The 12,432-nt window shown below is 40.4% G+C and overlaps 1 pseudogene; it reads left to right on the forward strand.

The window, feature by feature from the left end:
• The first annotated feature begins 8,303 nt into the window (after positions 1-8,303).
• On the forward strand, positions 8,304-8,449 carry LOC147914688 (small nucleolar RNA U3; annotated as a pseudogene).
• The last annotated feature ends 3,983 nt before the right edge of the window (positions 8,450-12,432 follow it).

Raw genomic sequence — 12,432 nt, forward strand, 5'->3', positions numbered from 1 at the left:
CGAATTTTTCACTGCTCTGTACAGGTCCGTGAATGACCTGTACTCAACGTGCCATTGAGTATTGATTTGGGGCTTACAAGTAAACTTTAGAGAATATGTGAATTCCCAAATATGAAACCCACAAATAATAAAGATCATCTTTATATGTATTCACCTGAGACATCATCTCTCAGCTTGGAGACAATTTTTCACTTCAAAACAATGGTCAGTTGTTTCCTCACACAGTGAGGAAAGCCCACCCAGTTGTGAGATCCACAACAATGGTTGTACCTGTTCTATTTCCAGAGTCTCTAGATGGTCTTATAATAAAAGCTATCTTGCTCATTCCTCTTTGTTCTGAATGAATTTGGTGTTGTGGCAAGATTGGCAACTGTCTGACCTGATGGGGTGAGCAGAACCTACTGGACTGTTTGACGTTCATAGTCGGGCAGCTTCTGGTTTGGAAGTTCTGAACCATACCCCATGACAGGCTGACGCAGAACCCACGTCTTGGTGCAGTAGGGTCCAGGGAGTCACTCAGATGACCAGGTAACCACCCAGAGGGTCAATTTGGAAGAGAAAGGAGACTGTGAAATATGAGAGAATGGGGCAGGAGCTGAGAGGACATACAGCAGGAAGGAAGGCAAGGCTTCAACAAGCTTCCAGGGTACGTGTCAGCATTTAGACCACAAACAGAAAGTGCTGGAATTTCCATTCTCTGAGATGTTCGGTATGTGAGTCCCAGACTAGGAAAATTACTTAGAATCATGCAAAACTGGAAAGAAATTTTATTTAATAAGCATTAAGTTTTGCTCATGCTTAACAGATTCTCAACTGTATGACTTCAGAAAATACAATCTGTACTTTGTCTCTGAGGTAACGGTTTACCACAGGCAATGATAAAAATCATACAGCTAGAATAAGCACCTCAAAATCATCTGTCCAACCCTCAGCTTCCCAACCGCTCTGCAGAGATATATGTCTATTTTATTTCTAAATATTACCAAAAGTAGAAACTTTTTTTTTCGTGAGGAAGATTAGCCCTTAACTAACATCTATTGCCAATCTCCTCTTTTTTGCTCAAAGGAAGATTGACCTTGGGCTAACATCCAAGCCCATCTTCCTCTACTTTACATGGGACGCCACCACAGCATGGCTTGATAGGCAGTGCATATGTCCGGGCCCAGGATCCAAACTTGTGAACCCGGGCAGCCGAAGCAGAGCCAGTGAAATTAACCACTATGCCACAGGGCCGGCCCTGGAAACTTTTTTTTTTTATTGAGGTAATAATAGTTTATAACAATGTGGAATTTCACTTGTACATTATTATTTGTCAGTCACCATATGAATGTGTCCCTTCACCCCTTAGGCCCACCCCACTACCTCCTTCCCCCTGGTAACCACCAAACTGTTCTCTCTGTCTGTATGTTAGTTTATCTTCCACATATGAGTGAAATCATATGGTGTTTGTCTTTCTCTGTCTGGCTTATTTCGCTTAACATAATACTCTCAAGGTCCATCCATGTTGTTGCAAATGGGACAGTTTTGTCTTTTTTTATGGCTGAGTAGTATTCCATTGTATATATATATACCATATCTTCTTTATCAAATCATCAGTCGAGGGACACTTGGGTTGCTTCCACTTCTTGGCTATAGTGAATAATGCTGCAATGAACATAGGGGTGCATAAGTCTCTTTGGATTGTTGATTTCAAGTTCTTTGGATAAATATCCCGTAGTGGGATAGCTGGATCATATAGTATTTCTATTTTTAATTTTTTGAAGAGTCTCCATACTGTTTTCCATAGAGGCTCACCAGTTTGCATTCCCACCAGCAGTGTATGAGGGTTCCCTTTTCTCCACTTGTCTTGGTGATTATGGCCATTCTAACGGGTGTAAGGTGATATCATAGCGTAGTTTTGATTTGCATTTCCCTGATGATTAGTGATGTTGAACATCTTTTCATGTACCTATTGGCCATCTGTATATCTTCTTTGGAAAAATGTCTGTTCATGTCCTTTTCCCATTTTTTCATTGGGTTGTTTGTTTTTTTGTTGTTCAGCTGTGAGTTCTTTATATATTATGGAGATTAACTCCTTGTGGGATATACGATTTGCACATATTTTCTCCCAGCTGGTGGGTTGTCTTTTCATTATGATCTTTGTTTTCTTTGCCTTGCAGAAGCTCTTTAGTATGATGAAGTCCCACTTGTTTATTTTTTCTTTTGTTTCCCTTGTCCAAGTGGAATTCGAGAAGATCCCGCTAAGACTGATGTCAAAGAGTGTACTCTCTATATTTTCTTCTAGGAGAAAAGTGGAAACTTTTAACTATCCATTGGTAGCTCATTTCTGTGGTTTTATTGCAATGAATCTCTAGTCCATGAATTTCCTTTCGCTAATGATAGAACACTATTTTTATGACATACAGATGGCTATCCAAAGAACTCTCAGAAATTATTCAACTCCTACTAAGTCACTTGAAAAAGGTCAATAAAGGAATTTTCTAACAAATGAGTACTTTCTCCACAGAAATAGGGCTACAAGATTCTCTTTCTCAACAAGACAGCACAGAATGGGGCAGGTTCTTTGTTGTTATTCTTCTAAAGCATTCTCTAGACACTTCCTCCATGGCAGTTTTATTGTGTGGTAATTATGTGTTTATTGTTTGGTTTTCCTCTGGATCCCAAACTTCCTGAATGAGGGGATTATGTCTTACTCATCTCCAGCATCCATCACAGTGTGGGACAGTAAGTGTTCAATACATGCTTTATGAATGAATACAATCATATGCCAGGTCTGCCTCCATCTACGTGCGTTATCTTGTCACTTACATTTTGACTTTATTTAAATAACAAAGAACTGGGAAGGGGTGTATGGAATTTCTAGTATCCTAATGGCATCCCAGAGCCAAACAAGCATTCACAATAGTATTATCTGAAGTATGGGAAAAGTACTTGATTCTAAAGATTAGGGTTCCAAGTCAAATTCCCTCTCTTTGGACAAGTCATTGATTAAGCTTTGAGCTCCAGTTTCCTCATCTGCAAAGTAGTAATAATTACTATCTTGTTGAGAGTTACAAATAAAATAATGGATGTGAAAATATTAGATGAACTAAAAGTTGTGCAAGCGTAAGTGAGTTCTATTAATTTAGCTCTAATCACGCAGGCCTTCTATCTGTTCCATAAATGCATCAAGTTCATTCCTGCCCTGGGCCCTTTGCACATGCTGTTCCTTCTACTTAGAATGCTGTTTACTAGTTCTTTTCATGGTTAATTCCTCCTTCAATCGTGTTTCTACTCAAATGTCACCTCCTCAGAGATAACCTCCCTGACCATTCCCACTAAAATAGCACCCCTGGCCCATTTCTCATTTTAATATGCTTTATTTTTTCCTGATAACACTTATTGATTATATTATACTTGTTTGTCTATTGTGTCTCTCCCACTGGAACACAATTTCTTTGAGGGCAGAGACTTTGTCATTTGTTGTGTCCTTAAAAGTTATAATGAGCCACACATAGTATATGCTCATTAAACGTATATAGAATGAGTGACTAGGTGTGCAAATATAAGCCAAAGAATAAAAAATACTAATGATGAGATGAAATTAAAGCCAGGGAAGTAACGAAGATGAACAGGAAAGTACTTGATCTGAGATGAACCCTAAAGCAGAATTTTAGAATTTTGTAAAGGAAGTTCTATGAATTTTTCCACAAGCATAAATTATGAACATCTCAAATTTATATATAGCTTGTAAATTGTTTGAGGACAAAGAACTTATTTTTATCTCTCTGTACACCCTCTCTCCCATTGCCAAGCAGAGAACCTAGTGAAACTAGGTAAAATGTTAGTTTATTGGTTTACAGAGACATCACTTCAATACAATGCCCCCTGACAACTTACTAGGGTATTGATCTTGTACTAATTCAGAGAAAAGATAATGGCCCCTAGACAAATTATAGACATTGTTTATGTCTCAATTATATTTCGTGGGGATGTTTTGCCTAAATAAACACAATGCTTGTAAAAATCTGCTAAAAATCACAGCCTGGGTTAGAGAGGAGTGCTCAAGAATCAAAATTTATGGACGAAAATGTCTGTCCCTCCATGGATTTCCCTTGTTTCTTTCTCTTTTCTTGCTGTCACAACTTTGCAAGCTCAATAAAGATGGTGATAAATTAGGTGAGGAGAGATGGCTGGAGGGATGACTGGAGAAGGAGAGAAAAGAACAGAACGTAAGGAGATGGAATCCACGTGAGAATGGATGAATATGGCAGGAAACCTATGAGCCAGGAAGATCTGTATTGAATGTGTACCTTGTCAATGACCTATTGTAATGAAAGCCAACTGCACAAAAACACCTACAAGAATCTTGCAAGCTGTAGGAAAAAAATCATGGGGGAGTTATTTAGCATGTGTATAAAAATTCCATATTAAAGAATTAATTATTTGTAATCAATTCATTCTGCATGTATATATTAAATACTGACAGTGGGCATGCCATTACCAAACCATGAAGATTTTATTTTAATTAATATTAATAATATTTGTATTACATTTAAAAGAATGACTAGGACTATTGTTCAGTTACTCAAATTTGTCAATATTTAGGCAGCCAAATCTATCAATTCATTACAACAATATTTAACGAGCATCCACTACATTTTGAGAAATCAGTGCAGGATACTCAAAATACATGACCTATTTTCCTTGCTCTCAAAGAACTTACATTGAGATGAAAAGAAATTAGGTAAACAAATAACTGTATCTAATAAATAACTGTGTGCATAGTCATCAGATTTGAGTTTTATAGCTACATGTGAAAAAAGAGCTGGTAGGGGTGCCAATGGATACTCAGAGACGATTTCAAAAAGGAGATACCATGTATGCCTTGAAGGGCATTCACCAGAGGGACAAAAAGGGAAAGGACATTCCAGGTGGAGGGGAAACAGGGGCAGAGGTAGGAGTTGACATCATGAGAGTAGGTAAGATCTCTTTGGGGTGAGTGGGCAGAATGAGAAACAAGAGATCTGATTTCAGAGCTTCAAGAAACACCAACATCTAAGGCTTGGACCAAGTAAAAGGAGTTGTGTTAAATGGTTACTCCAAATTTCCCAGCCCCTCTTGCAATTAGGTTGGCTCCTGTGATTGGCTGGTGGAATATGGGAGAAAGTGGTGGGTGCCACTCTAGGCCTGATGCGTGAAACCACCTTGTTTGACCTTCTTTCTTTGTCTCTCAGCTGGATGCCTATGCTCAAGACCACCTGAAGCCATGAGGAAGATAGCAGAGCCTCCATCAACTGAAGTCCCCAACTGGCTCTTTGAAACAGTCCCTCACCCCCAGCTCCCACCACTACTACCACTGCCTCCATTAGACTAAGACATGATCAAAAAATAAACTTATTATGTTAAGTCACTGAGATTTGTTACAAGACTTAGCCTAGCATGATGAATTCAGAAAATTTTATTTGAAATTGCAATATAGTACTAATAATTAGGGATTTACACAACGATTTGAAGAGCCAGGGTACCAAGGTGAAAGAAAAACCACAGCTAGCCTTCAGGAAATTTGGATGGATGGGAATCATAGGGAAGCTCCTGCTGATAATCTCCCCTGACTCTGCACCAAAGCAGGTGATTTGCAGGAGCTCTTCTAGAAGCTGCTGTAAATCTCATGTCTACTGACTGCACACATGTCTGCCTGTAGCTGCCACCAGAGAAAAATGGCTTTTCCTTTCCTCTATCTTCCAAACCTCATGCAGTGCTTCTTTTTGGCAGAATCTAACCTGGAACCCTGCTGGAAGAAGAATTCTGAAAGACTTAATTTGGCTACTTCTACCCTGAGATGCAGAAGAGAGTTTGAAAGGTAAACAGGGATGATACTGAGTTGATATCAATCTGGCCCAAGAAGGAAGGAGGTGGGAGGAGAGAAGCAAGCTTCCCATGAACTCCAAGGAGGAGGGAATTTAAGAAGGAATGGTGTCAATGTCACAGAGATGCCCTTTAGGAGGAGCACTTAAAAAAGCCCTTTGGAGTTACCAAAATGATCACTAGTGACCAATGGGAAAAGAGCTCAGTAACATTGTGGAGTAAGTGCCTGACCCAGTTGAGAAAAGGTGGGACGTTTGGATCAAAAATATGGAAGGAGAGAATAAGTTTTAGGGTGGGTGTCAACTTACGTAACTAATAAAAGACAGGATTGGATCACAAATAAGGAAGACGATAGTAGATTTGGGAAGGGGAGCTAAGCAGTGTGACTGAAGAAAGGTGGGCAGGAATTCAGGAGATCCTTATTTTGAAATCCAACAGTGATTTCAAAATGTATAAACGACATATACACAAGGGGTATGAGAGAATGTGTGGATCGGCAGGGCTGGAAAGAACCTTAGAGAGTGGCTACACCAAGCTTTTCGCTCTATAAGTGAGAAAACAGAGCTCCGTGTTGGCCCAATGAATTGCCATATGTACACAGTAGAGACTAAAATACAGGACCTAGAATCCAGGTGGAATCAGGGGTTGCAGCTAAACCAGACAGAAAGGACCTAGCTCTGCACCACCACCACCAACCCTTCACTCCCAGTCAGATATAGGATTGAGAGGAACTTCCCCACGGCTAAAATTAGTGGGAATAAGAAGGTAGAGTTTTGTGCTACCCTGTGTCGGGCTATCTTCTACAATCAAACTCAGCGTCTGTCACAAGATCTCGCTTGCCACTACACACTCACCAAAATTGTTAAACCTAAAAATACTGACAATACTGTGTGTTTAAAGATGTGCAGTCAGTGGAAATCCCACAATTCTACTCCGAGGTATGCCCAGAGAAATGTGTGCCTATCCACTAAAAGATGAACAAGAATGTCTATAATAAATCAACTCATAATAGGACAGATGTGGAAACAATCTAGATGTCCACCAACAGCTGATGAATAAATAAAGTGTGGAACGTTGATAATAGAATACTATGCAACAATGAAAAGAAAGAACTATTGCTATACACACCAACATGGATTAATCTCAAAAACAGTGCATTGAAGGAAAAAAGCCAGACACGAAAAAATACATGCTGCGTGATTCTACTAACATGGAGTTTAAGAACAGGAAATGTTAACCTACAGTGGGAGAAGTCGGAAAGTGGTGGTCACCTTTGAGAGAAGCAGGATAGTGATGGAGAATGCACATGAGGGAATCATCTGGTTCTATATCTCTACATAGGTGGTGCTTACACGGGTTTTTCATGTTATTCATGGTAAGTTAATTAACATTCTGAATTTCAAATTCCTCATCTATACAATGAAATCAATATTAATACCTATACATTGTGTCATTGTATTAGATAATTAGATAAAAGATGTGAAGAGGCCTTGTGAACTCTAACACCCTCACATTAATAACAAGCACCCTCCGGAATACTACTATTATTTTATACGGCTACTTGAATACAGATTATGTGTGGGTATTTTCAGCCTGTGTAGCCAACCAGCCCAGCATTTATTATCTGCATGACTCACAGAGTAGGGAACATAAGAGGACAGTGATCAGGGCCCAGTTTCAAGGGAACTTTCTCTCCTAGGAATCAATTTTCCTGTAAGGCCCTGGATGGTTGATGAATAGAAGCATTAGAATTAGCCCACACTGAAGGCAGGGAGCTTCTCTTTAGTAGGCTCTTTGCAGTTTCTTCACGGAAGCATAAGAGATTAGGGAAAGGTGGGGAGATGCACAAAATTGGATGATATGTTTCCAAGGCCACATTTCTAGGGAAAAGTCCCCACAGTGTAGGAAAGAAAGAAAACTAGCAGCCACATAGCTGTTAGCCCGTCATGCTCTGCAAAACCCCTGTTTTTGAAATCTCTCTCTCCTTCCCTGTTTCATGCCCATTACCACCTGCGGGGCATCACTGTATAGCTTTCCTCTCCTCCAGGAAGACTTTGGGGATTAACTCTAGACAACTCGGAACACTTCTTGACTTTGCCGTCTTCTAAGATTTCCCATTCTCCCCTTGTTAGTAGGATACTTTGTCATTGTTTGGATGGCCTTTCATATGTATCCTTTGTAAACAGCAGTGTCTTCTCTTCCAGGAGGTTTTCCTTCCACACTGCTTTATAAAATTGTTCTTCACAGAAGAAGTGCTCAATTGATGTTAGCTGGAACTGTGCCTGTCACATATAGGCGCTAAGTAAAGATTTTCTGGGCGCCGGTCTGTGGCATAGCAGTTAAGTTTGGCATGCTCTGCTTCGGTGGCCTGGGTTCACAGGTTTGGATCCTGGCATGGACCTACACCACTCATCAGCCATGCCATGGCATTGACCCACATACAAAATAGAGGAGGAAAGACTATACTTTCAGGGATCATTTCTATAGTTCGTTACCAGAGAAGTTTCTCTGAACGTGTAGAGCACCCAAAATAGAGGATCACTGGCACAGATGTTAGCTCAGGGCGAATCTTCCTCACAAAGAAAAAAAAATGATTTTCTGAATGAAGAATGGATGAGCATGAATGAAGGACACCTCACCAAATCTGACTAAATGCCCCCATTAGGGCCTGGAATAGTTTGGGCACTAAGAGTAATAGAGCTTGATGTGTATTCAAATGAAGTATCTCATTTGTAAATTCTAGTTGACTATTCTTACTTTTGTTGAGATAATAATCTTAGTTAATTCAGGAAAGTTAATTTTTTGTTTTGCTTATTCAAAATTGCATAAGCTTGTTTCAAACCTGTCTTATAATCTATTCCACCAAATTTACGTTTTTGGGATTTATGTTACAAGATCAACAATGGCCTTGAAAATAATTGCATGGCAGTTGCGAAAGGAAGAAGGTAAAGTAGAAAGTGCACTGGACTGGGAGTCAGGAAACAGTCTCCCACTCAGGTCTTCAACCACCACCAGCAGCATCAACAGCAGCAGCACAACCACAATAATAATTGGTGACACTTCCTGAGGGCTTACATGCCAAGCCCTGAGCTGCGTCCCTTATATCTCATTTGGTCCTCACAAAAGTCTCTATGAAATAGGTTAGAATACTCGCATCCAAATCACATAAACTTGCTGAGCTTCAGATTTTTCATCTGCAAAGTCAAAGTGTTGAAGCAAAGAATAACAACTTACAGCTGATTAGCATATGCATTTCTAAGGTGCTTTCGTAAGTATTATTTAATTTGCCATTCAAGTTACCCACGTGTTATTGAATTTCATGGGAATAGCCCCGAATTCACTAGAGACAGTCTTGGGGGCCAACTGCACACAACATGACATGTGAAAGTATGCAAATCAATTTCCAAAATTCCTGCAGCGTTGTGTAGTTTCATTGGAGTTTTCTTGAGGAGACCGAGGAAGATGGTTATATCACACAGCCTTCATAGCTCACTATCTTTCCTGCTCATACCCCTTGGCTTCTCCAGACACACCTCCTCTCCTCTTACACTGACAACCCTGCCCCTGTTATTAAAAAAAAAAAAAAAAAAGGCAAGTCTAAAAACATTAAACAAAACAAAAACTGATGGTTAGTCAAAACAATAACCACCTATAGCCTGTCAGGCGTGCTCGTGGGGAGACTTGATCATCCCACAAAGGCTCACCGACTCCATGAAGTAAGCAAGGCAGGTACTAGGAGACCTATGGCTAGTTTGCTGCAAATCCAGCCCTTGAATCCTTGACTCCTGACCCCTGGCACAGTGTTGTTTCTACTATAACACAAAATGCTCTCTAAGGGTTCTTCCAGCTCTGAAACAGTAGGATTCTTTGAAATGTAGAAATAAGTACAATGCAATAGTGCAAATAAGGCACAGCGTGTTCTTCAGTTTTTGAGAATTACCAAACTCAGTTTTCCCATCCCTGTTTTACAGGACATATGGATTGAATTTGGAGTTACTGCCTGGGACAGTCCTTGTGCCAGTGACGGTCACGGTTCAAAATGCCTGGGATCACTTTCAGAGATTTACATCCCTGTCTCCTAGGCAAAATCTGAGAAAAACAAAATAGAAGGAATTAGCGTTCGTTGAGTGTCCAGAACGGGCCAGGCGCTCTGCTTGGCACTTACACTATACTCCTAACAGCCTTTCAAAGAGGGCATTATTCCCATTTTATTTATAAGAACACTGAGACACTGGGAATCTAAACCTCTAGTCGAAGTTCACACAGCTCGTAAGTAGTAAAGCTAGATTTTGAATCCAGATATATTTGATACAAAAGCACCAGAACAATCTCTCCACTACACAGCGCAGTATGCTAAAACCTGAGAAATTTAACTACCCTGATAGGCACACACATTCTGTATCCTTCGTTCCCTTTCTGCCAGGAAGGCGAGAGTTCAGAGCAGGTCTGCTCCTGTCTAGAGCACTAGTTGTTAGCCATGGTTAGGAAAGTCCATCCAGAATCAGATATTTCAGCTCGAAATTTTTCCTGTTTAAGATTTCTAGAAAAGGGACGGCTGACCTTCTGCCAGACTTTTATGATAAGACTAGCAATTATTGTTACAGATGAAAGATGGTGATAGGTTGAATTGATATATGGTGATGATAAAGATAGCCAAGGAGACATGGATTTGAGAGGCATTAAAAGGCTGAAATGGCAGGGCTCAATGCTGGATGAGATGTGGAAAGTAGGAGAGAGGAACCAGAAAGTTTGGAGAGATTTAAGGAATCAAATCATGTGGGGTCTTTTAGACCTAGATAAGGAATTTTGAGTTTGTTCCAAGTGTAATAGAAAGAAGAGATTTAAGAAAGGGAGAATACGATCTGATGTATGTTTTAAAGGGATTGTTCAGGCTCTGAGTCAATGTTCCCCACTCTTGCTATTGAAGTACAAATATAACCAAGCAAAAATATTTGGAGCATTTGTCTCTTAAAATAGCATTATGCTTGTTTTCTTCATAGATTTTACCATGATTTATAATTATACATTTTTTTAAATTTACTGTCTGTCTTTCCCACTAGATTTTAAGGTACATCAGGACAGATTGCGTCTGTCCATTGTATGCTTACTCCCTAGTCCAGTGTCTGTCATATATTGGCTGCTGAAATATTTGTTAAAAGATTGTTACCTCCTAAAGCTCCCTGGGATAAGAAAGGAGTCAATATTATCCTTGTCCCCTGCAATCATTTCCAGGCCGTTGTTTGACAGCCATCTTTCAATAATCGCTCTTTTTTCAAGGTCCATGTCACCTACTGCTTTTCCAATTTTCCATTTTCTACAGGCTCTTCCTCTTCCATCACAATTTTAACATTTCCTTTACAGTCCCACCCTCCCTCAGTGTCATGCTGCTGGTCTTGCAGCACTTTTATACCACAGTTCCTTAAACTTTGATGCTCAGGTTACTGTCATCTCCATTGTATTGTAGCCTCCACAAGCCTAGCCACATCTCAGCACTTTCTGCCACTAGAGCCTCTTGTAGATCTTACTCACTCACTTCTGCTGAGCCTAGCCTTCATCATCATCACCTCCAAGCCCCTCCCCTCCTTGTTCTGTTCTCCCAGCCCATTATCCCCATCCTGGATCACGTCCCTCTATGTCCAAGCTGGACGGCATGATTGACCATTCAAGCAGTACTCTCAGGAGCGTGCTGTGTGCTCTCACTCTCTTTCTCTACCACACACAGTTGTCTTTTCCACCCTGGGAAACCCCACTGTCTGCTTTCTCTGATCCACCTCACGTGTGGCTGAGTATTGCGGAGAAAATTACAAACGTGGCAGGATCACTTTAAAGGCACACTCTCTCCCTTCCAATTTGTCTCCTGTGCTGCTAGTCAAATATTTCAAATATCTGTGGTGGATCATCTCTCTCATCATCCGAGATCTATTCCAGATCTCTTGTGCTGTCTCCATGCCCCAAGTTTCCACACTGTCTTTAGTCACCTATGTCTATCACTTACTGATAAAATTAAGATCGTCTAACTTAAATCCTTTCAACAATTTTCTCCCTATCTACTTGTCTTTGCTCTTTCACTAATCTTTTCTTCCTTCTGTCTCAGAGAAAGATTGTTCTGTTTCCTTTTTTTCCCAAGTCTCCATTTTCCTCTGTGATCTTGGTCCTAACCCCTCTTGCTTCTTCCAAGATATTGATCTATCAATTATCCCATCTCTTTCTTGAACATTTTGTGTGTGTGTGTGAGGAAGATTTGCCCCGAGCTAACATCCATTAGCAATCGTCCTCTTTTGTTTTTTTGCTAGCCCCGGGGTAACATCTGTGCCAATCTTCCTCCACTTTGTACGTGGGTCACCACCACAGCATGGCTGATGAGTGGAGTAGGTCCGCACCCGGGATCCGAACCCGTGTACCTGGGCCACAGAAGTGGAGCATGCAGAACCCCAACCACTGGCCCCACTTTCTTGAATATTTTTTTTTCTCTCTCTCTGTACTGTTTCCTTTCCCTTGACCTATAAATATAATTATATCCTCTATCTTAATAACAAAAAAAAAAAATCCTTCTAGGAATTCTACTCTCCCTCTGAGTCATTGTTC

Source organism: Ceratotherium simum, chromosome 17 (assembly GCF_057802395.1).
Source record: "Ceratotherium simum simum isolate JZ-2026a chromosome 17, ASM5780239v1, whole genome shotgun sequence".
Classification (NCBI taxonomy): Eukaryota; Metazoa; Chordata; class Mammalia; order Perissodactyla; family Rhinocerotidae; genus Ceratotherium; species Ceratotherium simum.